The 27,413-nt window shown below is 31.9% G+C and overlaps 1 pseudogene; it reads left to right on the forward strand.

The window, feature by feature from the left end:
* The first annotated feature begins 3,780 nt into the window (after positions 1-3,780).
* Positions 3,781-11,820, forward strand: LOC125829405 (uncharacterized; annotated as a pseudogene).
* The last annotated feature ends 15,593 nt before the right edge of the window (positions 11,821-27,413 follow it).

The following is a 27,413-nucleotide window of genomic DNA, read 5'->3' on the forward strand; positions in this document are numbered from 1 at the left end:
AGGTAGTGACTTATAAAAAATGAGGTAATTAAGTGTGATGCAAAGAAGACAGTTATGTCTCTAAAATGTCAAGATCGATAATGCAGTTATGCATCCGGTTTAAGACTAATAAAATTCAACATTTAAAAAATAAGTGAATCATGGTCTTAGACACAAATTATTCAAAAACATATTAAGATACGTATAAGTCAATAAAAGCGATCTTGCTAGAACCACGGGACTCGAGGGATGCTTAATGCCTTTCCCTCGGTCAACAGAATTCCTTATTCGAACATTTGTTGTCCCAGACCAAAATAAAGAGTCATTTCCTTTTGATTAGGGATTAAACAAAAATGTGACTTAGAACACCATAACTCAATTCTAAGTGGCGACTCTGAAAAAATAAAATAATCCCTTAATCAATACCGTCATTTAAATTGGAAAAACCCTACCGTTGTGCGTGAAAAAGGGGTGTGACATCTCTGGCGACTCCGCTGGAGAATAACCAGAATTCGAACTTTGTTATATTGACTTTTACTTGATTTGATTATTGTATTTTTTTTGGATATATTGTGTATGATGGCCTAATGTGCTACTTGTTGCTCATTTATCGCTTTTATATTGTTGAACTGTAATAAATTGTCTTCACTTCCTAAACCACTCTGAGTCTCTAGTAACACTTCACACACATTCACAGGAATGCAGTTATGCATCCTACTTCTATTAAGATAAAGCTAAAGTGTCTTGAAACCTAGTGAAGATTTTTTAGTCACACATGTTCGACGGGGTTGGATCAACAATGAAGTCGAAAAAGCGCTGCTACCGATAAGCTGCCCCTTCCTGGCTCGAGTTGTCCACTCCGGTAAGCCAGTTTAGAAACCTATCTTATTCAAGTTTAAACTTAGTGAAAGTGAAACATAGATATGAATACTCCTAGTAGGCTCTACTTAGTTGTATTATTATTTGAATTGACTTAGTGCCTCAACATAGAATAGGGTCCATCTAGGAATTGTATCCATCTTTTATTGGATTACTTAGTTCATTTTATGTGTTATCAGAAAATGCATTTATGTAGAAGGTTTTTTATTTGCCAATTGTAGGGTGATTAGTGAAATGAGAAAAATGGTTTATCTTTCGAATTTTGTAAAAAGATAGGGGGAAAATACCAAAAATAATTCTACTTTTAGAAGTTATTGTACATTTCCTAAATATAAAATAAAAATATTTTTCACAACTTAACCAAAATTACAAATATAATGCATTTTTCAAGTCAAGTTTCAATATCTTAAAGTTTTTTTAATTATCTAATCTGGACGAACTACACACACATGATTCTCAACTTGATGAGATACATAGGCAACCCTCCTCGAGTTCAATGATCCATATTAAAAAAATTAAACAAAAGAAGTATTTCTTATTAAAAATAATGTTGTGTTCATAATCTTTCTGAACTACGATTGACCTGATTCTTGCTTTGACAAGATACATAGGTAGCCTTATTTTGAGGTTCGATCTTACCTAAGAAAAATCTAGAAAGTCCTCATCACAAAAACTGGGGCAAAAAAATGGGATTTAATTTATCTAGAAAAAAATTTGACTTGGTTGGTACCAACATGTATAGAAATGTGCATAAAGAAAAAGAAAGAAAGTGTTAAACTATTTGGCAAGACAGGTCAACTTTGTTGTGACCTATAGACTTCCTTTGTTATCTCTTGATGCGTATATGTATTACTTGAGAAATTGTTTTGCTTAAAGTTAAGGTTAAAACAAATTCGACCTCATTATTTCCTGTGCATTGTGTGGTGAGCTTTAGATATTAAATTCAACGAAATGACTTTTGATCTAGAACTTGGCCTAAATGTTGGTTTAGGCGAAATTTTAAGCAACATTTAACTTGGGAAATGATTATAGGCTTCCTTTGATTTGATTGTGTCTTTCAAACCTACCAAATGACATGTTATTCATAGAACTCCCATTTTGAGTCTGAAACATTTTTATTTGAATAATCGTATTTCAGCATATATCCTTTTGAGTGCATAAATGCACTATTCATTGGTCCCACCCCTTTAAGCGCACTATCAATTAGCTATACAACACCAAAGACCTAAGTTGGGTAACAAAGTGAAAATGCCAATTATGTGAATGTTCAAAAAAAATTGACCAAAAAAAGATAGGAAGAAAAATGAAAAATTTCCAACGAAAGGAAGAGAAAATGAGAAAAAAAGAAAAGACAAATAAATGAGGAGGAGCTTTAAAAAAAAAACAAAGGTCAAATGCGAAAATGAAAACATTTGAGAGCATAGTACAATTTTTAAGAAGGAAATAGTCACTTTATCCCAAATGAATATCCTACCTTTCCCTAAGCCTACATTATAAACCAATGACAGGTCCTATTGTATCTCATTTTTTGTGTTCTTACATTAGTGGATACTTACATAAGGGTCAAGCATATGGTATATAACACTACTAAAAAAACTGATAAAAGAGACCTAAGAAAAGAGACCTCAAAAATAGGTCGCTAAAAAGAGATCTCATGAGGTCACTATTTTCATCTATAATTTTTAATTATTTATTTTTTAAATAAGAGACCTCATGAGGTCGATTATATATATAAAAAATTTAGTATAGATCACTTATTTTAAAAGTTATTTTTGTTGCTACTTTGCCTAAAATATGCCATCTCACGAGGTCTCTATTTGTGAAAAAATAATAATTTAGAGACTTCCTAAGGTCTCCTTCTTTTAGTCAAATTTGGTCAATAATATTTTAAATAAGAGACTTCATGAGGTCTCTTATTTTAAAATATTATTGACCAAGTTTGACTAAAAAGAGGAAAAAAATTAAAATAAGAGGCATTATTTATTTTTTAACTTGGCGCGTCTCTTTCCCACAATTTTATATCACCTAAAAATTCCTAACTTGTCTCTATCTCCCACGATTATGTAGCTTTAGGGACGATATTGCCTCTCCGTTGAGCCTATCGCCGGCCACTCACTCACTCAGTTTGAAGCCCTAGTTCCGTCGTCGATTTGTAAGAACTCCATTTATCGATTTTGAATAGGTAATTTTGGAGCTTTTCAGTTTTTTATTTGAAAAGTTGGAACAAATGCAGATTTATTTTCCTTTTTTTCTTGATTGGTTGCTTTCTAGTTTGTTCTGGCGTGAAGAAGAATGAAAAAAAGAAGGTAACATATTTTTCCTCTTCTTCAACAACAAAAAATACAGTGAATCAATTATGTTTTCCAATAATAGCAAATACATTTTGGACTGTAGCTTATCAAAATAGTTCTATGTACTGTAGTAATACCACCAATTAGTGAGAGTATTATACATGGGAACTATAGCTTATGTTTTAGTTTATGAAAAAAAACTTTTAAAAGAGTTCTATGTACTGTAATAATACCACCAATTAGTGAGAGTATTATACATGGGAACTATAGCTTATATTTTAGTTTATGAAAAAAAACTTTTAAAAGAGTTCTATGTACTGTAATAATACCACCAATTAGTGAGAATATTATACATGGGAACTGTAGCTTATGTTTTAGGTAGAATGATATAATTTGATTTCTAGGTTTGTAAATTACTACTTAATTTAATGTTTAACAAAGACAAATTTTGTGATATTTGTGTAGATGGACCGTAGTTGGATGTATAATATGACTAATTTTGGTCGAATGGGGCAAAGACCTGAATTTGTAGAAGGTGTCACTGGTTTTGTGGAGTATGCAAAGACACTAGAACATTTTCAACGTAATGGTATGATTAAGTGTCCTTGTGATAAATGTCAATGTTTGAATTATGAAAAACCAGATATTGTTGAGCTTCATCTCTATCGAAATGGGTTTAAAAACGAATACACAGTGTGAACTAGTCATGGAGAAATTGATAATAGTTTTGAGGTATTTCAACATTATGTTCCTGGTGAAAGTAGTCGCACAATGAATTCTAATGCAGAAAATTATAGAATGCATGACATGGTTCAGGATGCGTTTGGGGTGCATTCTGATTTTGAATCTAGTAATCAAGGTGAAGAAGCTCCTAATGCTGAATGTAAAATTTTCTTTGAACAATTGGAAGCTGCTAGTCGGCCTTTATATGAGGGGTGTCCACACTCACAATTGTCTATTGCTGTTAGATTATTAAGTATCAAATCAGATTGGAATGTTCCTCAAGGGGCATTGGACTCTGTGATTGACCTTATGCAAGATTTAGTTGACCCAAATCTAGAGATACCTGATAATTTCTACAAGGCAAAGAGGTTGGTATCAAAGTTAGGATTGTCATCGATGAGAATTCATTGTTGTGAAAATGGTTGCATGCTATACTATAAGGATGATATTGATCTAGAATCATGTAAGTTTTGTGGAAAATGTCGTTATAAGTTGACTCCTAGCGGGAAGAAAGTTCCTGTTAAGGCGATGCATTACTTACCTCTTATACCAAGGTTAAAGAGATTGTATGCTTCTAATAGCTCTTCTCCTTATATGAGATGGCACCATAAAATAGAAGACCACCTGGTGTTATGTGCCATCCTTCTGATGGAGAGGACTGGAAGCATTTTGATAGAAAATATCCACAATTTGCAGCTGAACCACGAAACATTAGATTGGGTCTATGTTCACCATATTCTTGTTGTCCTGTATTTGTAACACCATATAATCTTCTACGTGAGATGTGTATGACCAGTCCATATATATTTCTCAATTGTGTCATTCCTGGCCCACGAAATCCAAAAGTCTTGATTGATGTATACTTGCAACCTTTGATTGATGAGTTGAAACAGTTGTGGATTCAAGGGGTTGAAACATTTGATGTGTCTCTTAAGCAAAATTTTAATTTGCGGGCTACCTTAATGTGGACTATTAATGATTTTCTTGCGTATGGAATGTTGTCAGGGTGGATGACAGTGGGAAAGTTAGCTTGTCTTTACTGTATGGAAAATACTAAATCATTCACTTTGAAATATGGTCGTAAAAATTGTTGGTTTGATTGTCATCGACAGTTCTTGCCGATGGATCATGAGTTTAGGAGTATGAAAAATGCTTTCAGAAAGAACACTGTTGAACAAAGTTGTCCACCTCCAATCTTGACTGGAGAACAAGTTTGGGAAAGGGTTCAACACTTTCCAAAGGTCACAGAAGAACAACCGTACAAATTTGATGGGTATGGTGTTGCACATAATTGGACAAAACAAAGCATATGCTGGAAGTTACCATATTGGAAGGATAATCTTCTTCGACATAATCTTGATGTCATGCATATCGAAAAAAATTACTTTGATAATTTATTTAACACAGTAATGGATGTTAATGGCAAGACAAAATATAATGTTAAAGCTAGAATGGACTTACCAGAATACCGTAGGCGAAAAGAGTTATGGTTACAAGAGAAACAGAACAACAAGTTCTTCAGCCTAAGGCTACTTAATCATATACAGTGGATCAAAAGCGTAAAATATGTGAATGGGTCGAGCAGCTTAAAATGCTTGATGGACATGCTTCAAATTTGGGAAAACGTATCGTTATGGAGCACGGGAAATTACATGGTATGAAAAGTCATGATTGTCATCTCTTCATGGAAACATTACTCCCCATTGCATTTAGTGGCTTGCTCGATAGAATTTGGAAACCTATGACTGAAATTAGTTTGTTCTTCAAGGACTTGTGTTCTAATACGTTAAGGGAAGACAACCTAGTTTAGATGGATCAAAATATTCCTATAATTACAAATAAGTTGGAGAAGATTCTACCACCTGGATTTTTCGATGTGATGGAACATCTTCCTGTACATCTGGTGCATGAATCACGCCTCGAAGGTCCGGTTCAATATAGATGGATGTATCCATTTGAGAGGTAAGTGTTTAACTCTTAATATTTTTATATTAATATTTTGTTAAAATCAATGATAATATAATATAGGGAAAAAGGACAAATATACCCCCGAACTATCACAAATGGTATGCTAATACCCTTCGTTATACTTTAAGATTGTATATACCTTCACCGTTACTCTTTTGGGTTGTGTATACCCTTAAAACTAACGGACGGACACGTGGCTTCATCTCAGCCATTTACTCGATTTTATTTATTTATTTACCTAAAATAAAAGATTCACTCGACCCCCAACCAAATACCCTTCATCTTTTTTGTGAGAGAATATCACTGATTCCTTGCTAATCCAAAAAAGAAAAAAGAGAAATAAAAAAATTCATCTAGAATAAACTTAATGCATCCTCCTTAAAGTTTAGACAACAACAATGAATCAACCGCTTTCAACAACACAATTTTTTCAACTTTGTGCAAAATTAAAATCAAAAGCTTTCCAACAACAACCACAAAAATATGGTGCACTTGGTTCATTTCATCAAAATCTATTTCAAGAATATTTTTGAACCCTTTTAATCAGAACAAATCAATTTGAGCTCAAATTTTTTTTATTCAATTGCAAATTCAATTTAAAGCTTGAAGCTTTATCCGTCAATGGTGGTAGTATTTTTAACCCGTTTCAACAGCAACTAATTAATTTAAGTTAAAATTTTCTTATTTGATTGCAAACCCACTTTTCTTGAAGCTTTGTCTATCAATGGTGATAGTATTTTCAACCCCTTTCAACAACAACAAATTAATCAATTTAAATTTGAATTTTTTTATTCTATTGAAGACCCACTTTTAAACTTGAAGTTTCGTCCATCAATGGTGATAGTATTTCCAACCCCATTCAACAACAAATCGATTTGAACAACAAATTAAAATGGATATCTTGTTTTTCAATAAAATAACAAGCTACTGTGTCTTTGTTTAATGAGATTTGAAAAAGAGCTGCAAATGAAGATGTATTGAAGAAAAATTTCGTGTTTTGTTTGATTTAAAAGGTTTTGAGTTATGTTTTAATGGAGGAGGGCTCTTTGTTTTTATTTTAATTTAAAATGTCATGGTGTTTTAATTTGTGTCATGGGTGGGTAAATGAAAGATGGGTGGTTTTTTTTAATCTTAGGTAAAAAATAAATAAAATCGGGTGAATTGTTGAGATGAAGTCACGTGTCCGTCCGTTAGTTTTAAGGGTATACACAACCCAAAAGAGTAACGGTAAGGGTATATGCAACCTTAAAGTATAACGAAGGGTATGTACGTACCATTTGTGATAGTTTGGGGGCATATTTGTCCTTTTTTCCTATAATATAATGTAGGACTATTGGCAAGTCTAAACGGGGCATGAAGCAAAAACATAGACTTGAAGGCTCAATGGTTGAATTCCATCTTGCTAGGGAGATAACTAATTTTGGTTCTTATTACTTCAAAAGTAGTGTGCCATGCTTGCGAAATAGACCCAATCGCCATGATGATGGTGGTGAGACTATGAAGCCACTATCAATCTTCAATCAACCAGGCAAAGGTTCAAAAAAATGTACAACGAGGAATCTTAATGCCATGGAGTTTAAGTCTGCATCGACACATGTCTTGTTGAATTGCCCACAAGTTAAACCATTTCTTGAGTAAGTTGTTATTTTTGCACTAAAATATGTAATTACAAGGCAAAACAACTAACTCAATATCCATCTTCTTTGACAACTACTTTGTGCATTTATGTGGCAATGAAAAAGTGTTTGAGCATTTTTCAAAGTGGTTTCAAGATTACGTAAGCCTTATAATATTTTCATACTACTATCATTATTAAATAAATATATATTTAATTGATGCTAATTTCCTACTTTTCAAATATTTATGGATTTATGACACAAAAAATGGTCAATTTGATCAATTTTTGAAGGACCTTTCTTGGGGACCCATCAAGATTTATTCAATGGACAAGTATCTTGTAAATGATTTTAAATTCACTACTGAAGAATGCTCCAAATATAAAAAAAAAAAACTAACAATAGTGGAGTTTGGGTGAAAGGTGGTGATGGAAATCAAGATGGAGTTGATTATTATAAGGTGCTCAAGGAGGTTTTGGAAATGGAGTATTCTGGGTGGCCTATAAAAAAGATTGTATTGTTTAGATGCAAGTGGTTTGATCCAACCCCAAAAAAAGGTACGAGAGAAATCAAACAATATATTATCATTGAAGTAAAGCATACAAGGAAGTATGGAGCATATGATCCTTTCATTATTGCCCAAAATATTAAGCAAGTGTATTATGCTCCTTATCCCTTGCGTCCAGATAAAGTGGATTGGTGGGTAGTGATTAAACCAAACCCATGGGTCGTGTGGAAGTTGAAAACGTGTTGGATGTTGCATACCAGGATGATGATATATCAAGTGTTCACCACACCGTGGATGTTGAATTAGAAAATGATTTAGAGCATCCTGAACACATATTAGAAGAGGTTGATATAGAAGAAATAACAGATGAAAGGGCAACTGCATCAATTAATGAGGAAGAGTGGTTAGATGAAGAAGAATGGTCAGAAGAAGAGGATGAGGATGAGGATGAGGAGGAATAGTAATTATATTGCATTGCTAAATTGTTTCTCGATTCTCTGTAAATGTGGATCCCCAATTTTTAAATTGTTTCTCGATTCTCTGTTAATGTGACCACCTATCTAATATATTAAAATGTTAGAGAGGATACACTTTAAGGTCCTTAAATTATATCTTCAACATTTGCTTTTCTTCATGTTGTTAATAGTACTTGTTGGCTTGAAAGGTGCTTCTATAGTTTTAGCACTCATCCATTTCTGACAGACGACAGAACTGATCGCATATATGGGTGAGAATTAAACTAATACTTTGAGTTAGAGAGAATTTTTTCTAGAAAGGTTACAAGAGAGTGTTGACTGGATGAAATCTGCAAGTGAGTATTCTGATTACCTATCTCTAACCAGCATCTTGAACTGCTCTAACAATTAAGTTGATGCCCAGAGGTAAGAATATGTCCATTCCTTAGGATTGTGTGTGTCTTTGACAGATGGTAAATCGATTGCTGGATGATATCTTTGTTGATGAAATGATTTTCGGAGTCTGATTACATCGAGTTTTTTAAAAATGTTTTATTTCCACCAAAAGAGAAAAGACTAATTCTACTACTTGTGTTCCCTAGTCATTTTCCTTCACAGGCGTCCAAACTCACAAGTTATGTCATTTGCTTCTACCAACAGTTAGACGGTTTTGTTAATTTCTAATACTCAGAAAGATGACCAAACCACTACCCTCATATGCTATCTCTACCTGGTGAATTACCTGCTTGCTTTTTGTCTTTTATGGCCAATCAAACACTAGAAAATGATCAAAAAAAAGATATTTTGGCCAACAATAGAACACTTTCTATGAAAATTATTTTCCATGGAAAACATTTAGTTTATACCTAACTAACTCTTAGTTGCTTCATTTACTTTTTCAATTTTTGGTATTTATAGTTTTTTACAAGTATCTAGAATCACCAAAAATCAGGCATGTGTTGTTTAAAATTGTTTGACATCTTCTAGGTTTAAATGTTCTCCTGTTGTGGAGTTAGTATCTTAATTTTTTGTTACTAATTTTGTTAAGAAGAGACGTATTTTTGATACATGGACATTTGTATTGTCTATGTTAATGTGTCTGATTGGCTAGTTTCCTAAGAGTTATCTGCTTTAGGAGGTTATTAGAAGCATGTGCCCTTGCATTAGTTTTTTGTCCTTGCATTCTATTTGTTTAAATCAACTAACTCAACAAATCATAAGTTTTAAATCTGCAGTCTTGTCATTGTATCTACATACACCAATCTTGAATTAGGTAACTAGTTTCCCTGAGACCTTGAAATTTACTTATTTTTTCTTTGAAGTTGTTCTAATTTGAATGACATAACAAACATTCATGAACATAACAAAATACACCAGTAGTTAATTTAGTTTCAGCTTTAGTTAATTTTAATTGAGACTTTACTTGTTATGTAAATATCTAACCTTATTTGACTTGAATGTTTTTGTTACTAATTAGATGGCAGGTGGTAATAAGAATAAAGATATTGATAATGCCCCCAAAAAGAGAAAAAAGAAAGATGGTATGGTTAGTAGACGACCGACAGGGATACATAAAAGATCAGACGCCACAACATCTCTCCCACCAAGAGACACTCCGATACATTGCTATTCTAGGTAGACCGAGCCATATAATCACGTGCCTCCACTTATTAATCCTCCTTCGTCCTATATGCATCCACCATTGGAATATACTCAGCCGCCCCCAGGTACCTGTGATGAGGCCCACATCAGGGTATGTTACCTCACATGGATGCATTGTTTTACCTCCAGAGGCTAACCGACCAACATCTAGTGTCTCTCGCTCAGTTACTCACAACCCTACAGACTCACAACCTTCATCATCATCATCTACTTCACAACTTGGGATGTCGAGTCTTCGCCTTCAAGGTAATGATTCTGAGCCTAACACTCCTACCACAAATCAGTTAGCTACACCTGGTCAGGTCCTTACACAAGTTGGCGTGAGGGATATGCATAATAGACTTTTCATCGAGCCTGACGGCTATACATAAGATTTTATTTTTTATAAAAAATCTGATGTTTATGATTATCTCATTTAATAGTCTTTGTTTTAACCTGTAATTGTTTTGTATTACAGTTTCAATCCAGATGATGTTGTGGGGATCATTTCTCAAGCAATCAAATATCTCTATAGAGATGCTTTTTCAACTTGGAGCAAGATGCCAAGCAATCTCAAGAGACAATTTTTTTTGGAGTTCAGGGTATATTTAAATTTATTTCTTTAACACTATTTAAATACTTGTCTTCAATAATACTTATTAATTAAAAATTTATGATTTCACTGCAAAAAAAATGTGCTTGGCGTCCGGAACATGAGACCAAATTTTGTGCAAATTTTCACAAGAAAGTTGCGCGTGTTCTCGCTAGTTTGTTGATGAAAGCTCGTAAAAATAATAAGAATCCTAGGTGGATTCTATCGGAGGATTGGGAAAAATTACTTGTGCATTGGGTGAATGATCTAAGATTTAAGCAGATGAGTGAGATCGGTAAGAAGGCTAGATCATCTACTAAGGGTGGTTCTCTACACACTAGTGGGGCTCAAAGTCAAGGAAGTGTGAGGAGGAAATTGGTATCATTTTTCTTTAAGTTTTTATATATTTTAGGTATTACTATTTAATTACTCTTGATTATAACTTAATTAGTTTTATATGTAGGAAAAGGAACTAGGAAGACCGTTAACTCAGGCTGAGGCATTCAAGGCAACACACATAAGAAAGAAGAAAAATCCCGAAGATCCAGATGTGTAGGTTGAGCCGCGAGCTGAAATGACCTATGTAAGCCTCTAATTTAAAATAATTGTTACTTATTTTCTAAATTTATATTCTAATATTAATACCATTCAATTTAGAATCGATATCTTCAACCTTTGGAGGATTTACGACAAACTCAGCCAGAAGAAAATCGAGGTATGCCACTTACTCAAGAACAGGCTGAGAAAGTGTGGTTAGACTTGATTGGTGGGCCGAGTAGATATGGATATGCCTATGGCATGCCGCAACAGACCTTTCGTGAATATCATTCTGAGTTTGAATGCCTAAGTAGTTCCTATGATGATGAATCGATGAAGATAAATTTGGCTATGAAGCAAAAGATAGCTAAGCTATCTAGCCAAGTCGAAGACTCGCAGGCTAGGGAAAGGCGGAGGGACTTAGAGTATGCGGGTCTTAAGGCTCAATTCGATGCATTACTTGCTTCATGAGGGATTCCCCCATTGTTCCAATGATGTCACTTTCCCTCCTCGACCCTCTCAGTCTCAACCTACTCGATATTCAGTGTATGGTCAACAAAGAAATATGACAGATAAGTCTAGTAGTGATGAAGAAGATGAGGATCATGTGGCAAACACACTACCGCATTAGTGAAGTTTAGAGTTGTAATAGATAATCTAAGTTCTTTACTTTATGACTTTTTTATGGAACTTATTTGTTTTGTGAATGCATGATAACATTGAAATCCTATTATATAACTTATGGATTTTATGGTTTTTCGTTCAATTTCGAATTACGTTGAAGGTGAGTTGCATATTGAGTTGATAAGAGAATATTTAGTAAATGTTGTATCAATTGATTGTTGGAAGTTGTTTGAGCTTGATTTAGCTAATTAGAGAGGTATTGAATTAATATGACAGGTGATGAGCAGCTGCAAAAACAGTTACAAGCTGCCAGTTTTTTTCTAGGAAAAGACACCTCATGAGGTCTCTTTTTTGCCTTTCATTTTCCAGAAATTTCATAAAAGAGACCTCATGAGGTCTCTTTTCTGCATTTTATTTTTTAGAAATGCAGTAAAGAGACTTCACGAGGTCTCTTTTTGGCAATTTCATTTTTTAGGCTATGAGAAAAGCGGCCTCGTGAGGTCTCTTTACAGATTTGTTGTTATTTCTTTCATAAAAGAGACCTCATGAGGTCGTTGTTTATTTTTTTTTTGTTTTAATTAAAGCAACCTCATAAGGTCTCTATTCAGAAATTTAAATAAATTTAATATATTGTATGGACCTCACGAGATCTCTTTTTTTAAATATAAAATAAAAATAAATAATATAACAGTGACCTCATGAGGCCACCTTTATTAAAAATAAAACAAAAGTAAATTATGAAATTGCGACCTAATGAGGTCTCTTTTTAAAAAATCAAAAAAATTATTGGTGACCTTGTGAGGTCTCTGTTCGGTAACCTAATGAGGTTTCTACAAAAAAGTCACCTACATTATAACGACCTACCGTTGAGGTCTCTTTTTTAAGTCTCTTTTTACAGTTTTTTTAGTAAATATCTCAATTTCATGCATTGAATATATTTTCGAGTGTGAGTGGCTTCTAAAACGTCCTAAGATCAGAACACTTCTATTGTGTGAAGTGAGACTTCATTTGTTGCGAGAGCACTTGAAATATGAGGATATGAATAATTTTAACCTCTTAATTCATGCAAGATAAGTTGATCTTATAAATACTTAAGTATGTTTGAGATACAATTTAAAACTATAGGGATTGCTCAAAGTTGACCTCATATTTGTCTGAAAATAGTTGAATGAGGTTCATATACATAATATTAATCGTTGGTACCAACTAAACTTAAGACATTATCAAAAATGAACCGAGTCTTTTCCCAAAAGATGTCTTTTAAAAAAAATCAAGAATAAGAAAAATAAGTTTTGATTTATATAAACTATGTTTGACATGATTCTTGCTATACAAGATACGTAGGCACTCTTACAATAGGGATCGATCTCACAGAATAAAATTTTATATCCTTGAAGGAATGAAATTGCATCATTTTTTTAAAAAGATGAAAAAATGAAATATTAAAAAGAGCTTCAAGGTTCCTCAATTTAAAAATTGGGGCATTTTTTTATTTGTTATAAAAAAAAACATTCTTGTTAATAGGGAACAAACACCCTAGAGGCATTTTAGGGAGCAAACACCCTAGAGATACAAATCTTTCTTTCTAGGGATCAAACACCGTAATTGCATCGATGTCTTGCACTTTTCTTTGGTACAAATATTTTTCATTTATGCTAATAGCTTAAACGATGTTTTTCTAGTGTAACCTGGGCAAAAAATAATGTTGTGGTTATTCTATTTTGATGATTTTATTAAGCGAGATCTTCCTAAGTAATGAAATTAGTATAGCAGGACACTCATGGATAATAGGATTAGCAGGACCCTCCTGGATAATAGGACTAGCAGGACCCTCCTGGATAATGGAACTAGCAGGACCCTCCTGGATAATGGGAATTAGCGTAGCAGGACCCTCCAAAACAATGGGAATTAGCATAGTAGGACCTTCCTAAACAATGGGAATTAGAGTAGAAGGACCCCCTAAACAATGGGAATTAGAGTAGAAGGACCCTCCTAAATAATGAGAATTAGTGTAGCAGGACCCTCATAAACAATGAGAATTAGCGTAGCAGGACCCTCTTAAACAATGAGAATCAGCATAGCAGGACCCTCCTAAACAATGGGAACTAGAGTAGCAGGACCCTCCTAAACAATAGGAATTAGCCTAGCAGGACCCTCCTAAACAATGGAAACTAGAGTAGCAGGACCCTTTTAAACAATGAGAATTAGTATAGCAGGACCCTCCTAAACAATGAGAATTAGCGTAGTAGGACCCTCCTAAACAATGGGAATTAGCGTAGCAGAATTAGCGTAGCAGGACCCTCCTAAACAATGGGAATTAGCGTAGCAGGACCCTCTTAAACATGGGAATTAGCGTAGCATGACCCTCCTAAACCATGTGAATTAGAGTAGCAAGACCCTCCTAAACAATGGGAATTAGCGTAGCAGGACCCTCCTAAACATTGTGAATTAGCGTAGCAGGACCCTCTAAACAATGTGAATTAGCGTAGCAGGACCCTCCTAAACAATGACAATTAGCGTAGCAGAACCCTCCTAAACAATGAGAATTAATATAGCAGGACCCTTCTGGATAATGGGATTAGTAGGACCCTCCTACATAATGGGATTTGGTTACTTTCTCCTAGGATAAACACATCCTAGTCTGAGACCGATAATTTTTCTCCTAGGATAAGCATTTCCTAGTATGAGTTTATTTTTATTTAATGTTATTATTATTTTATTTTATTTTAATTTACATTTTCTAATAACTCACAAAGAAAAATTCCAGGGGAAAACTGGGAGCAAAATTTTTTTTTATTTCTTTTGTTGGTGATGGTTTTCAGTTACTTCAAGCAAAACATTGTCTACTTCTTTGTCTGAAAACTCTTCGTGTTTCTTGTCAAAGACGGGCAAATTGTAGACACAGGATTTTTTACCGAATATAAGGTTTTACACCATTTTTATTCATTAAATATTTCTTCTAAGTCTATATTAAATATTTTATTTTCATCGTATTTTAGAAAGTTTATTTTTAAAAAATTGAAATTAACAAAAATATATGTTTTATTTTTATTTTAGTTTAATAAATAAGTTGATATTTCTTAATTATATTATATTAAACTGTATATATTAATTATTAAAAAAATAAAAATCTAGACAGAACTACCTATCCCATACCCACTTGCATGTTTCCTACCCCAATTCACTCACCCGACAATCCCACATAACCCCACAACCCCAACACATCCACACACGTACATATACCTCCACTCCATCACCATCACACACCTATACATACTACTCCTAAACACAACATAGGAACACACACAGACCCAACATACGTATAGAAACCAAAAAAAAAAAAAATCAGCAAAGAAAAGCAACACACACAAAACAACACATCAAAAAGAGAAAAAAAAAACAGAAAAAACCACACACACGACACAACCAAAAAAAAAAAACAATCTGCACAAGGAAAAAAAAAGAAGAAAAAATCACGTAGGAAAAGAAAAAAGAGGAATCCATTTTTTATTTTTAGTTTAATTCATCAATGCATTCACATATTTTCTTCCTTTTTCATTACTACTTTATTTAAACACAACACATCTACAATCACAAACCACCTACAAAAGCTTGTGGGTGTTCTAATCGAGGTTCGGTCAAAATTTTGCGGTATTCAACTTTTCCTTATCTCCTTAATTTATTTATGGAATTTGATGTAATTTTATGACAAGTTTCTTATATTTTGTTTTATTCATTAATTTGATTAAAATGATTAATTTGTTAGTTGTTATATCTCCATTTAATGAATGAAGGTAGCTTTAATCGATGATTATTTTTTATTTATTTATGTTTATTTGTTAGTTGTGATCTCTTAAAAATGAACGAGTCATAACATTGTTCTTATCTTGATCTAGATAATAATGATAAATTAAAAATAGTTAGGCTAAAATAAATAAATAAATAAATTATTGTTGTTTTATTTTATCAAACAAAAAATGAGATTTATTTTTTTGCAATTCGGTATTGTTTTCTTTGATTAGAAAGTGTACACCTAATTTTGACATCAACTTTAATAAATTGCAAAAAATAAAAACATGAAAAATGATCAAAAATTTTATTTTAGAAGTTTAGTATTTTACTTTATTTGTTTTTTTTAGGACTACATATTTTCTTTCAATGTTAGATCAAACACTTAAACAAATTAAAAAATATTTGTTTCAATTAAGAATGTGGCTACACATCTTTTTTTGAGACATTAAAATAAACTCAAGGATGCGGTGACGCACCTTGTCCACTAATATAATTAGTTTTTATTAATTTAAGATAGTGACTTATAAAAAATAAGGTTATTAAGTGTGATGCAAAGAAGACAGTTATGTCTCAAAAATGTCAAGATCGAGACTGCAGTTATGCATCCGTTTTAAGACTAATAAAAATTCAACTATTAAAAAAATAAGTGAATCATAGCCTTAGACACAAATTATCCAAAAACATATTAAGATAACTATAAGTCAATAAAAGCGACCGTGCTAGAATTACGGGACTCGAGGGATGCCTAATACCTTTCCCTCGGTGAACAAAATTCCTTACCTGAACTTTTGTTTTTGCAGACCAAAATAAAAAGTCATTTCCTTTTGATTAAGGATTAAACAAAAAGGTGACTTAAAACACCATAACTCAATTTCAAGTGGCGACACTGAAAAAATAAAATAATCCCTTAATCAATACCATCACTTAAATCGGAAAAACCCTACCGCTGTGCGCGAAAAAGGAGTGTGACTTCTTTGGCGACTCCGCTAGGGAATAACCAGAATTCGAGCTTTGTTATATTGACTTTTACTTGATTTGATTATTGTATTTTTTGGATATATTGTGTATGATGGCCTAATGTGCTACTTGTTGCTCATTTATCGCTTTTATATTGTTGAACTGTAATAAATTGTCTTCACTTCCTCAACCACTCTAAGTCTCTAGTAACACTTCACACACATTTACAGGAATGCAGTTATGCATCCTACTTCTATTAAGATAAAGCTGGAGTGTCTTGACACCCAGTGAAGGATTTTTAGTCACACATGTTAGACGGGGTTGGATCAGCAATTAAGTCGAAAAAGAGCTGTTACCGATAAGTTGCCCCTTCCTGACTCGAGTTGTCCACTCGGGTAAGCTATTCTAGATACCTAACTTATTCAGGTTTAAACCTAGTGAAAGTGAAACATAGACGTGACTACTCCTAGTAGGCTCTACTTAGTTGCATTATTATTTGAATTGACTTAGTGACTCAACATAGAATAGGGTCCGTCTAGGACTTGTATCCATCTTTTATTTGATTACTTGGTTCATCTTATGTGTTTTCAGAAATTGCATTTATTTAGAAGGTTTTTTATTTGCCAATTGTAGGGTGATTAGTGAAATGAGAAAAATAGTTTATCTTTCAAATTTTGTATAAAGATAGGGAGAAAACACCAAAAATAATTCTACTTTTAGAAGTTATTGTACATTTCCTAAAAATGAAATAAATTTTTTTTTCACAACTTAACCAAAATTGCAAATATAATGCATTTTTCAAGTCAAGTTTCAATATCTTAAAGGTTTTTTAATTGTTCAATCTGGACGAACTACGCACACATGATTCTCAACTTGATGAGATACGTAGGCAACCCTCCTTAGGTTCGGTGATCCATATTAAAAAATTAAAAAAAGAAGTATTTCTTATTAAAAATAATGTTGTGTTCATAATCTTTCTGAACTACGATTGACATGATTCTTGCTTTGACAAGATACGTAGATAGCCTTATTTTGAGGTTTGATCTAACCTAAGAAAAATCTAGAAAGTCCTCATCACAAAAACTGGGGCAAAAAAATGGGATATTTTTTATCTAGAAATTTTTTTGACTTGGTTGGTACCAGCATGTATAGAAATGTGCATAAAGAAAAAGAAAGAAAGTGTTAAACTATTTGGCAAGACAGGTCAACTTTGTTGTGACCTATAGACTTCCTTTGGTATCTCTTGATGCGTATATGTATTACTTGAGAAATTGTTTTGCTTAAAGTTAAGGTTAAAACAAATTCGACCTCATTATTTTCTGTGCATTGTGTGGTGAGCTTTAGATATTAAATTCAACGGAATGACTTTTGATCTAGAACTTGGCTTAAATGTTGGTTTAGGCGAAATTTTAAGCAACATTTAACTTGGGAAATGATTATAGGCTTCCTTTGATCTGAAAGTGTCTTTCAAACCTACCAAATGACATGTTATTCATAGAACTCTCATTTTGAGCCTGAAACATTTTTATTTGAATAATCGTATTTCAGCATATATCCTTTTGAGTGCATAAATGCACTATTTATTGGTCCCACCTCTCTGAGTGCACTATCAATTAGCTACACAACACCAAAGACCTAAGTTAGGTAACAAAGTGAAAAGGCCAATTATGTGAAAGTTAAAAAAAAATGACCAAAAAAAGGTAGGAAGAAAAATGAAAAATTTCCAACGAAAGGAAGAGAAAATGAGCAAAAAAGAAAAGACAAATAAATGAGGAGGAGCTTTAAAAAAAACAAAGGTCAAATGCGAAAATGAAAACATTTGAGAGCATAGTACAATTTTTAAGGAGGAAATAGTCACTTTATCTCAAATGAATATCCTACCTTTCCCTAAGCCTACATTATAAGCCAATGACAAGTCCTATTTGATCTCATTTTTTGTGTTCTCACATTAGTGGATACTTACATAAGGGCCAAGCATATGGTATCTCAATTTCATGCATTGAATATATTTTTGAGTGTAAGTGACTTCTAAAATGTCCTAAGATCAGAACACTTCTATTGTGTGAAGTGGGACTTCATTTGTTGCGAGAGCACTTGAAATATGAGGATATGAATAATTTTAACCTCTTAATTCATGCAAGATAAGTTGATCTTATAAATACTTAAGTATGTTTGAGATACAATTTGAAACTATAGGGATTACTCAAAGTTGACCTCATATTTGTCTGAAAATAGTTGAATGGGGTTCATATACATAATATTATTTGTTGGTACCAACTAAAGTTAAGACATTATCAAAAATGAACCGAGTCTTTAGATGTCTTTTAAAAAAAATCAAGAATAAAAAAAATAATTTTTGATTTATATAAATTACGTTTAACCTGATTCTTGCTATACAAGATACGTAGGCAGTCTAACAATAGGGATCGATCTCACAGAATAAAATTTTATATCCTTGAAGGAATGAAATTGCATCATTTTTTTAAAAAGATGAAAAAATGAAATATTAAAAAGAGCTTCAAGGTTCCTCAATTTAAAAATTGGGGCATTTTTTTATTTGTTATAAAAAAAAACATTCTTGTTAATAGGGAACAAACACCCTAGAGGCATTTTAGGGAGCAAACACCCTAGAGATACAAATCTTTCTTTCTAGGGATCAAACACCGTAATTGCATCGATGTCTTGCACTTTTCTTTGGTACAAATATTTTTCATTTATGCTAATAGCTTAAACGATGTTTTTCTAGTGTAACCTGGGCAAAAAATAATGTTGTGGTTATTCTATTTTGATGATTTTATTAAGCGAGATCTTCCTAAGTAATGAAATTAGTATAGCAGGACACTCATGGATAATAGGATTAGCAGGACCCTCCTGGATAATAGGACTAGCAGGACCCTCCTGGATAATGGAACTAGCAGGACCCTCCTGGATAATGGGAATTAGCGTAGCAGGACCCTCCAAAACAATGGGAATTAGCATAGTAGGACCTTCCTAAACAATGGGAATTAGAGTAGAAGGACCCCCTAAACAATGGGAATTAGAGTAGAAGGACCCTCCTAAATAATGGGAATTAGTGTAGCAGGACCCTCATAAACAATGAGAATTAGCGTAGCAGGACCCTCTTAAACAATGAGAATCAGCATAGCAGGACCCTCCTAAACAATGGGAACTAGAGTAGCAGGACCCTCCTAAACAATAGGAATTAGCCTAGCAGGACCCTCCTAAACAATGGAAACTAGAGTAGCAGGACCCTTTTAAACAATGAGAATTAGTATAGCAGGACCCTCCTAAACAATGAGAATTAGCGTAGTAGGACCCTCCTAAACAATAGGAATTAGCGTAGAAGGACCCTCCTAAACAATGGGAATTAGCGTAGCAGGACCTTCCTAAACAATGAGAATTAGTATAGCAGGACCCTCCTAAACAATGGAAACTAGAGTAGCAGGACCCTCATAAACAATGAGAATTAGCGTAGCAGGACTCTCCTAAACAATGGGAATTAGCGTAAGAGGACCCTCCTAAACAATGGGAATTAGCGTAGCAGGACCCTCTTAAACAATGTGAATAGAGTAGCAGGACCCTCCTAAACAATGAGAATTAGCATAGCAAGACTCTCCTAAACAATAGCTATTAGCATAGCAAGACCCTCCTAAACAATGAGAATTAGAGTAGCAGGACCCTCCTAAACATGGGAATTAGCATAGTAGGACCCTCCTAAACAATGGGAATTAGTGTAGCAGGACCCTCCTAAACAATGAGAATTAGCGTAGCAGGACCCTCATAAACAATGGGAATTAGCGTAGCAGGACCCTCCTAAACAATGGGAATTAGCGTAGCAGGACCCTCCTAAACAATGTTAATTAGCATAGCAGGACCCTCCTAAACAATAGGAATTAGCTTAGCAGGACCCTCCTAAACAATGGCAATTAGCGTAACAGGACCCTCCTAAACAATGTCAATTAGTATAGTAGGACCCTCCTGGATAATGGGATTAGTAGGACCCTCCTACATAATGAGATTTGGTTACTTTCTCCTAGGATAAACATTTCCTTGTCTGAGACTGATAATTTTTCTCCTAGGATAAGCACTTCCTAGTCTGAGTTTATTTTTATTTATTTAAATTTACATTTGCTAATAACTCACAAAAAAAAAATTCCAGGGAAAATTGGGGAAATTTTTTTGTTTATTTCTTTTGGTGGTGATGGTTTTCAGGTTTCTTCAAGAGAAACATGACTTTGAAATTCAGGAACAAAGTTTTGACTCTTTTCTGAATGATCAACCCCATGATATCTATCAGCTTCTTCAATGCATGTAGCAGCCTGACTTACTTACACCTGCTTCTATTCAGCTTCTATTCAGCTTCTAATCAACAACACAAGCAGACATTCAATAACATTTTCAAATTGTCATTTTGAAGACTGTCAAAAGCTCACTCTAAGTGGCAAGTTAAGCCTCAAATTCAATTCAAGATCAAGATACTCACCCAAAAATTCGAAGTGATATCTGAAAGTCAAGTCAAGTGTAGACTCAAGAGAAGCTATATAGAGGAGCTTGTACTTTTATTTTCTTTGTAATTTGCTTTCATTTTTTAAGTAAGGATGAGAGCCACAATCTGGAGCCTCGATGGAACTTCACTTGACTTCCAACTCATTACCTTTGAACTACATGTGACCTGATTCCCTTATAACCCGGGATATGTAGGATGTCTAAAACCAAGACTCGGTCGCACAGATTTTTCTTTCAAATAAGAGTATGGTCAAAATTGTCGCATTGTCTACTTCTTTATCTGAAAACTCTTCGTGTTTCCAATCAAAGAGAGGCAAACTGTAGACACATAATTTTTTACCGAACATAAGGTTTTACACCATTTTTATTCCTTAAATATTTCTTCTAAGTCTACATTAAATATTTTATTTTTCATCGTATTTTAGTAAGTTTATTTTTAAAAGATTTGAAAATAACAAAAATATATGTTTTATTTTTATTTTAGTTTAATAAATAAGTTGATATTTCTTAATTATAATATATTATATTATATTAAATTGTATATATTAATTATTAAAAAAAATAAAAAATCTAAACAGAACTACGTATCCCATACCCACTTGCATGTTTCCTCCTCCCATTCACTCACCCCACAATCCCACATAACCCCACAACCCCAACACATCCACACACGTACATATACCTCCACTCCATCACACACCTATACATACTACTCCTAAACACAACACAGGAACACACACAGACCCAACATACGTACAGAAACAAAAAAAAAAATCAGCATAGAAAAGCAACACACACAAAACATCACATCAAAAAGAGAAAAAAAACAGAAAAAACCACACACACGACACAACCAAAAAAAAAAACAATCTGCACAAGGAAAAAAAAAGAAGAAAAAATTACGCAGGAAAAGAAAAAAGAGGAATCCATTTTTTATTTTTAGTTTAATTCATCAATACATTCACATATTATTTAAACACAACACATATACCATCACAAACAACCTACAAAAGCTTGTGGATGTTCTAATCGAGGTTTGGTCAAGATTTTGCGGTATTTAACTTTTCCTTATCTCTTTAATTTATTTATGGAATTTGATGTAATTTTATGACAAGTTTCTTATATTTTGTTTTATTCATTAATTTGATTAAAATGATTAATTTGTTAGTTGTTATATCTCCATTTAATGATTGAAGGTAGCTTTAATCGATGATTATTTTTTATTTATTTATTTTTATTTGTTAGTTGTGATCTCTTAAAAATGAACAAGTCATAACATTGTTCTTATCTTGATTTAGATAATAATGATAAAGTAGTTATAGTTAGGCTAAAATAAATAAATAAATAAATTATTGTTGTTTTATTTTATCAAACAAAAAATGAGATTTATTTTTTTGCAATTCGGTATTGTTTTCTTTGATTAGAAAGTGTACACCTAATTTTGTCATCAACTTTAAGAAATTGCAAAAAATAAAAACATATGAAAAATGATCAAAAATTTTATTCTAGAAGTTTAGTATTTTACTTTATTTGTTTTTTTTAGGAATACATATTTTCTTTTAATGTTAGATCAAACACTTAAACAAATTAAAAAATATTTGTTTCAATTAAGAATGTGGCTACACATTGAGACATTAAAATAAACTCAAGGATGCGGTGATGCACCTTGTCCACTAATATAATTAGTTTTTATTAATTTAAGGTAGTGACTTATAAAAAATAAGGTTATTAAGTGTGATGCAAAGAAGACAGTTATGTCTCTAAAATGTCAAGATCGAGAATGCAGTTATGCATCTGGTTTAAGACTAATAAAAATTCAACAATTAAAAAATAAGTGAATCATGGTCTTAGACACAAACTATCCAAAAACATATTAAGATAAGTATAAGTCAATAAAAGCGACCGTGCTAGAACCACGGGACTCAAGGGATGCCTAATACCTTCCCCTCGGTCAATAAAATTCCTTACCCGAACTTTTGTTTTCGCAGACCAAAATAAAGAGTCATTTCCTTTTGATTAGGGATTAAACAAAAAGGTGACTTGGAACACCATAACTCAATTCCAAGTGGCGACTCTGAAAAAATAAAATAATCCCTTAATCAATACCGTCACTTAAATCGAAAAAACCCTACCGCCGTGCGCAAAAAAGGGGTGTGACAGTCACAACTCTTTCAAAAAGTCACAACTTATTGAAAAAGTCACAACTCTTTGGAAAAGTCACAACTCATCAAAAAATCACTACCCTTTGAGAAAAGTCATAACTTATCAGAAAAGGCACAACTCATTGAAAAAGTCACCACCTAAGTTTGGAATATTATAGTAATTTAACATTCAAGTTAGGAGTTCATGTTTTTAAGGTAATGTGTATATATATATATATATATATATATACACACACATTTACCTTTTATACTTTGTAAAAAATCTCAAATTTCAATAACTTTTTAACCATAGTTGATAGTCTATTTACTCCTTAAATTAATTTTTTATAACTGCTACATTTTTTTATCAAAAAAATATATTCAAATATTTAGAATAAAAACTGATAACTTCCCACATGAAGAAGAAAAAAAGAATAAAAATTATTTTGTCTCACCCATGACTCGGTATACCGTATAAGTCGTGTTTTCTCTAAAATAAAAATGCAAATGTTTTACATACAATTTGTAAAGAAAAAAATTAAAAAAAAATTACCGTTGAATAGAAATAATTTAGTTTGTTAGTCTATGATTATTAAAGTTTATTTTAAATTTGAAATATATATATATATATATAATGTAGGTAAGAAAAGCAAATTAAAGCACGTCCCACACAATTTTTACACTTTGCACATTGTACATAGATAGATAGAGAGAAAAAAATGGGACCTTATTTGTAGCAACCAAATTCAAATTTTTATCTTAGAAAACAATATTATTGTTAAAATTAAAAATTAAAAATCTATTTAGAAGTTTCCTTACTCTTATAATTATATTTCAATTCAAATTTTGAAACATTCATTTTGAAATTAAAATTAAATTGAATTCAAATTTTGAAATATTTATTTTGAAATTAAAATTAAATTCATAAAATGGCAAGTAAAAAAATCAAAACTAATCACACTTAGCGGTCATCTTTGATTTATACTTTTAAAAATAAATGTCAACTGATTATATAGGTGGTAAAACTGTAAATGATAAAATTTAAAAAATATTTTCACTTTTAAAAGAAATACCGGAAAAACGAATATTATAGGTAAAAATTAAACTAAAAAAATGAAAAATAAATTACGAGGATAACGATGATAATGAAAGTACTAACACGTGCATATTATTACCAAAATAATTATACACTATTCAAATTTTTAAATCACAGGATAACATATGATTTATTTATTAGATTCACTTCAAAAGCAAGGTAATTAACAATATTGTTTTTGTATTGTTCCTTCATTTTTAAAGTATGTCTATAATAATAATAATTAAAATTGAGTCATATCTTTTTATTTAGTTCTTCTATCCATATATAGATAATACAACTTTGTACAATTCCAACTTTCAACATCCATTGCCTATTACTGATAAGTTCATCTTGAATTATAAATATACAATAAATAACTATTTTTAGAGAAACAATCCATATAATTTAAAAGACTTAAAAACACATTATTACATATTAATCGAGTAGCATAACTTGTTGAGTAGATGTCTTGGATTAAAATTCCATACTGTATACAACAAATTCCAAAAAAGAAACAGAAAAAAAGATATGCATATTGACAATACAATGCATGTATGGAAGAGTGAATATTTGAAGTGTATCTTGACTTCTCAAATGAGTATTAATTCCTAAACTGTGATTCATTATCTATCAGAGTTAAAAACGGTAAAAGTAACTGCTTGAAAGTTTACATCATTATACAATTGTTTTAAAAATTGTAAAAATTTAATTGTCTGTTAAAAGAAACCTAATAAACATAAACTGCTCTATATGTAATTTTTTTTTAAATAATTAATTTTAATTATTTAAAAATTCTATTTTTTGTGGTGTTGACATGTGGTATTCTTTTCTTCTCCTATTATATATAGATAGATTTAAAAAGTCTATTTTTTGTGATATTGACACGTGTCATTCTTTTCTTTTCCTATTATATATAGATAGATTATTAATATGTCACTTTGTTACTTACTGATGAATATGGTCACTTTATAATTATTTAGCTTGCAATTAAGTTAGGAGATGAAAACATTGTAAAAAGAGTAACTTACAAAAATGACTACATTTATAGGGTTATTAAAGTTCAATAGCTATAAGTATGTTATTTATAAAAAAGGACTACAATTTATGTCTTTTTCTAGCTATAGTTTTGTATATGATTTTTATTTTTCTATACATACACTCATACAGTTTTAATTACAATGAACTAAATAAGGAAAATGTGTTAATTGTTTCGTTAGCATATGAATATTTTGAATTCAAATTGGTATATTTATTTATAAAACTTAAAGTATTAATTATATCAAGGATTCAAGTATTTATAAAAACTTAGTGTATTAATATAATGAACAAGGTAAAGTATAATAATTTAGTATATGAACACGGCAATTTGAAAAATGGATACACTATTGTTAAACAAAAATGAATACACCAACATAGCATACATATGAATACATTGTTGTTAAACAAAAGATGGATACATTGGACAAGCCAAAAAGAAGAAAAATGAAAAATAATAGAATGTGTAGGTATCAAAGTGTGTAGGTATGCGACTGTATAAAAGTTGGAAAAAACCAACAAACGTCAATCTCTTTTTGGTCAAATTTTTCCTGTAATAATTGAGGTTTGGTGTTAACTCGGGTATTTGTTTATAAAATATAGTATTATTGTATCCAACTATACTTGTATTGCCTAATCAACCTTTCAATTTGGATAGATTACTTATGTATCCAGATATACTTGTATTCACGAATCACCATTTCAATTTGTATTAATATTACAATACAAATATCTATGTATATAAGTATTCTACTATATATAAATTTGACAATCACACAAATCTCAATCTCTTTTGCTCGTGTTCTTCTTGTATTTTTTTTATAACTATAACCATTATAGTGGAGAAACAAATAATTCTTCAATTGAAACCTTATAAAAATAGATGAAAATATAGATGTATACAAATATAATTTTCATAAAAACGAGGAAAACATTCAATTAGAAGATATTTTTTTCCCTCAAAGACAGGACCAATGGTCCATTTTATTAAACAAAAGGAAATGATACAGACTTGGTTTAAGCCCAAGTCAAAAAAAAAAAAAAAAGAAGAAGAACCAAACGTAACAAGACAGCAAAGACAAAATAAAATAAAAAAGACAAAAACTCTAAACAACCATCGGAGAAATGAAAGGTCACCGAAGAAGATGATGAATTCAAATCACAAAAATTAATTCTAGAGTTACGTAAAAGAATCTTAAATTGGAAGGAATTTGTGGGGGAAATATAGAAAATTTGTGATAAAGGGCTATTGATGAAAGAGAAAGTATTATGAGGGTAAATATGGGGACCAATCACATAAAACGTGCCTAGAAATAATTAATTATGTGTGTAATAATAACTTTCCTATTTAATATTTAATAACTTCCTAATTATTTATATATAATTAGCTTTGCTATTTATTATGTAATTATATCCATATAACATTAAAAAAAATAAACTATAGCTATTTATTTTAAATGTATATTGATGTTTGCCATATTCTATAGTTTTTTTCTATTTTAAATTAGGATAAGCATAAAATGACATTTCAACTTTTAAGTAAAATTATCAATCATAATGATAACAATACTCATTTAGTATCACTTAAATGAAATATCAGTTGGGGCAGACAATTGTATCAGTATATCAGAGTAGCACCACAACTTTAAAGTGTCCTTTGCATATTATGGATTTTGTATTCAAACTAATGTTTCCATTCTTCAGCATTTATATTTCGAAATCATGTGAGATCATTCTTTACTGTTTAAGTCATTTCCTAGTTTAAAGGATTTTCCTTGCGAGTATATAGGCTCGTTACATGCCCTGTTACAATCAAAGTGGCAAATGTGGACCGTCGGAGGATTCTTCAGTCACAAACCAAATAAAGAAAGGAATTTGATTACCCAAAGTATGGCAAGTGAACATCCAAGCCAATCCTGCATAGTAATTTGATGAAGGTCCAATTGGCTAGGGCAGAGTCTCAAGAGCAAAACAGGCTCTCGATTAGCATGAAACTATTCTATAGCGAATGCATCAGTAATACCATTACACCAACAGATTCCTATAATCTAGCACGATGATCGGCATCAAATTCTTAATAGCAAAAAGAAA

Source organism: Solanum verrucosum, unplaced genomic scaffold (assembly GCF_900185275.1).
Source record: "Solanum verrucosum unplaced genomic scaffold, falcon-dt-bn FXZP01000019.1, whole genome shotgun sequence".
NCBI lineage: Eukaryota > Viridiplantae > Streptophyta > Magnoliopsida > Solanales > Solanaceae > Solanum > Solanum verrucosum.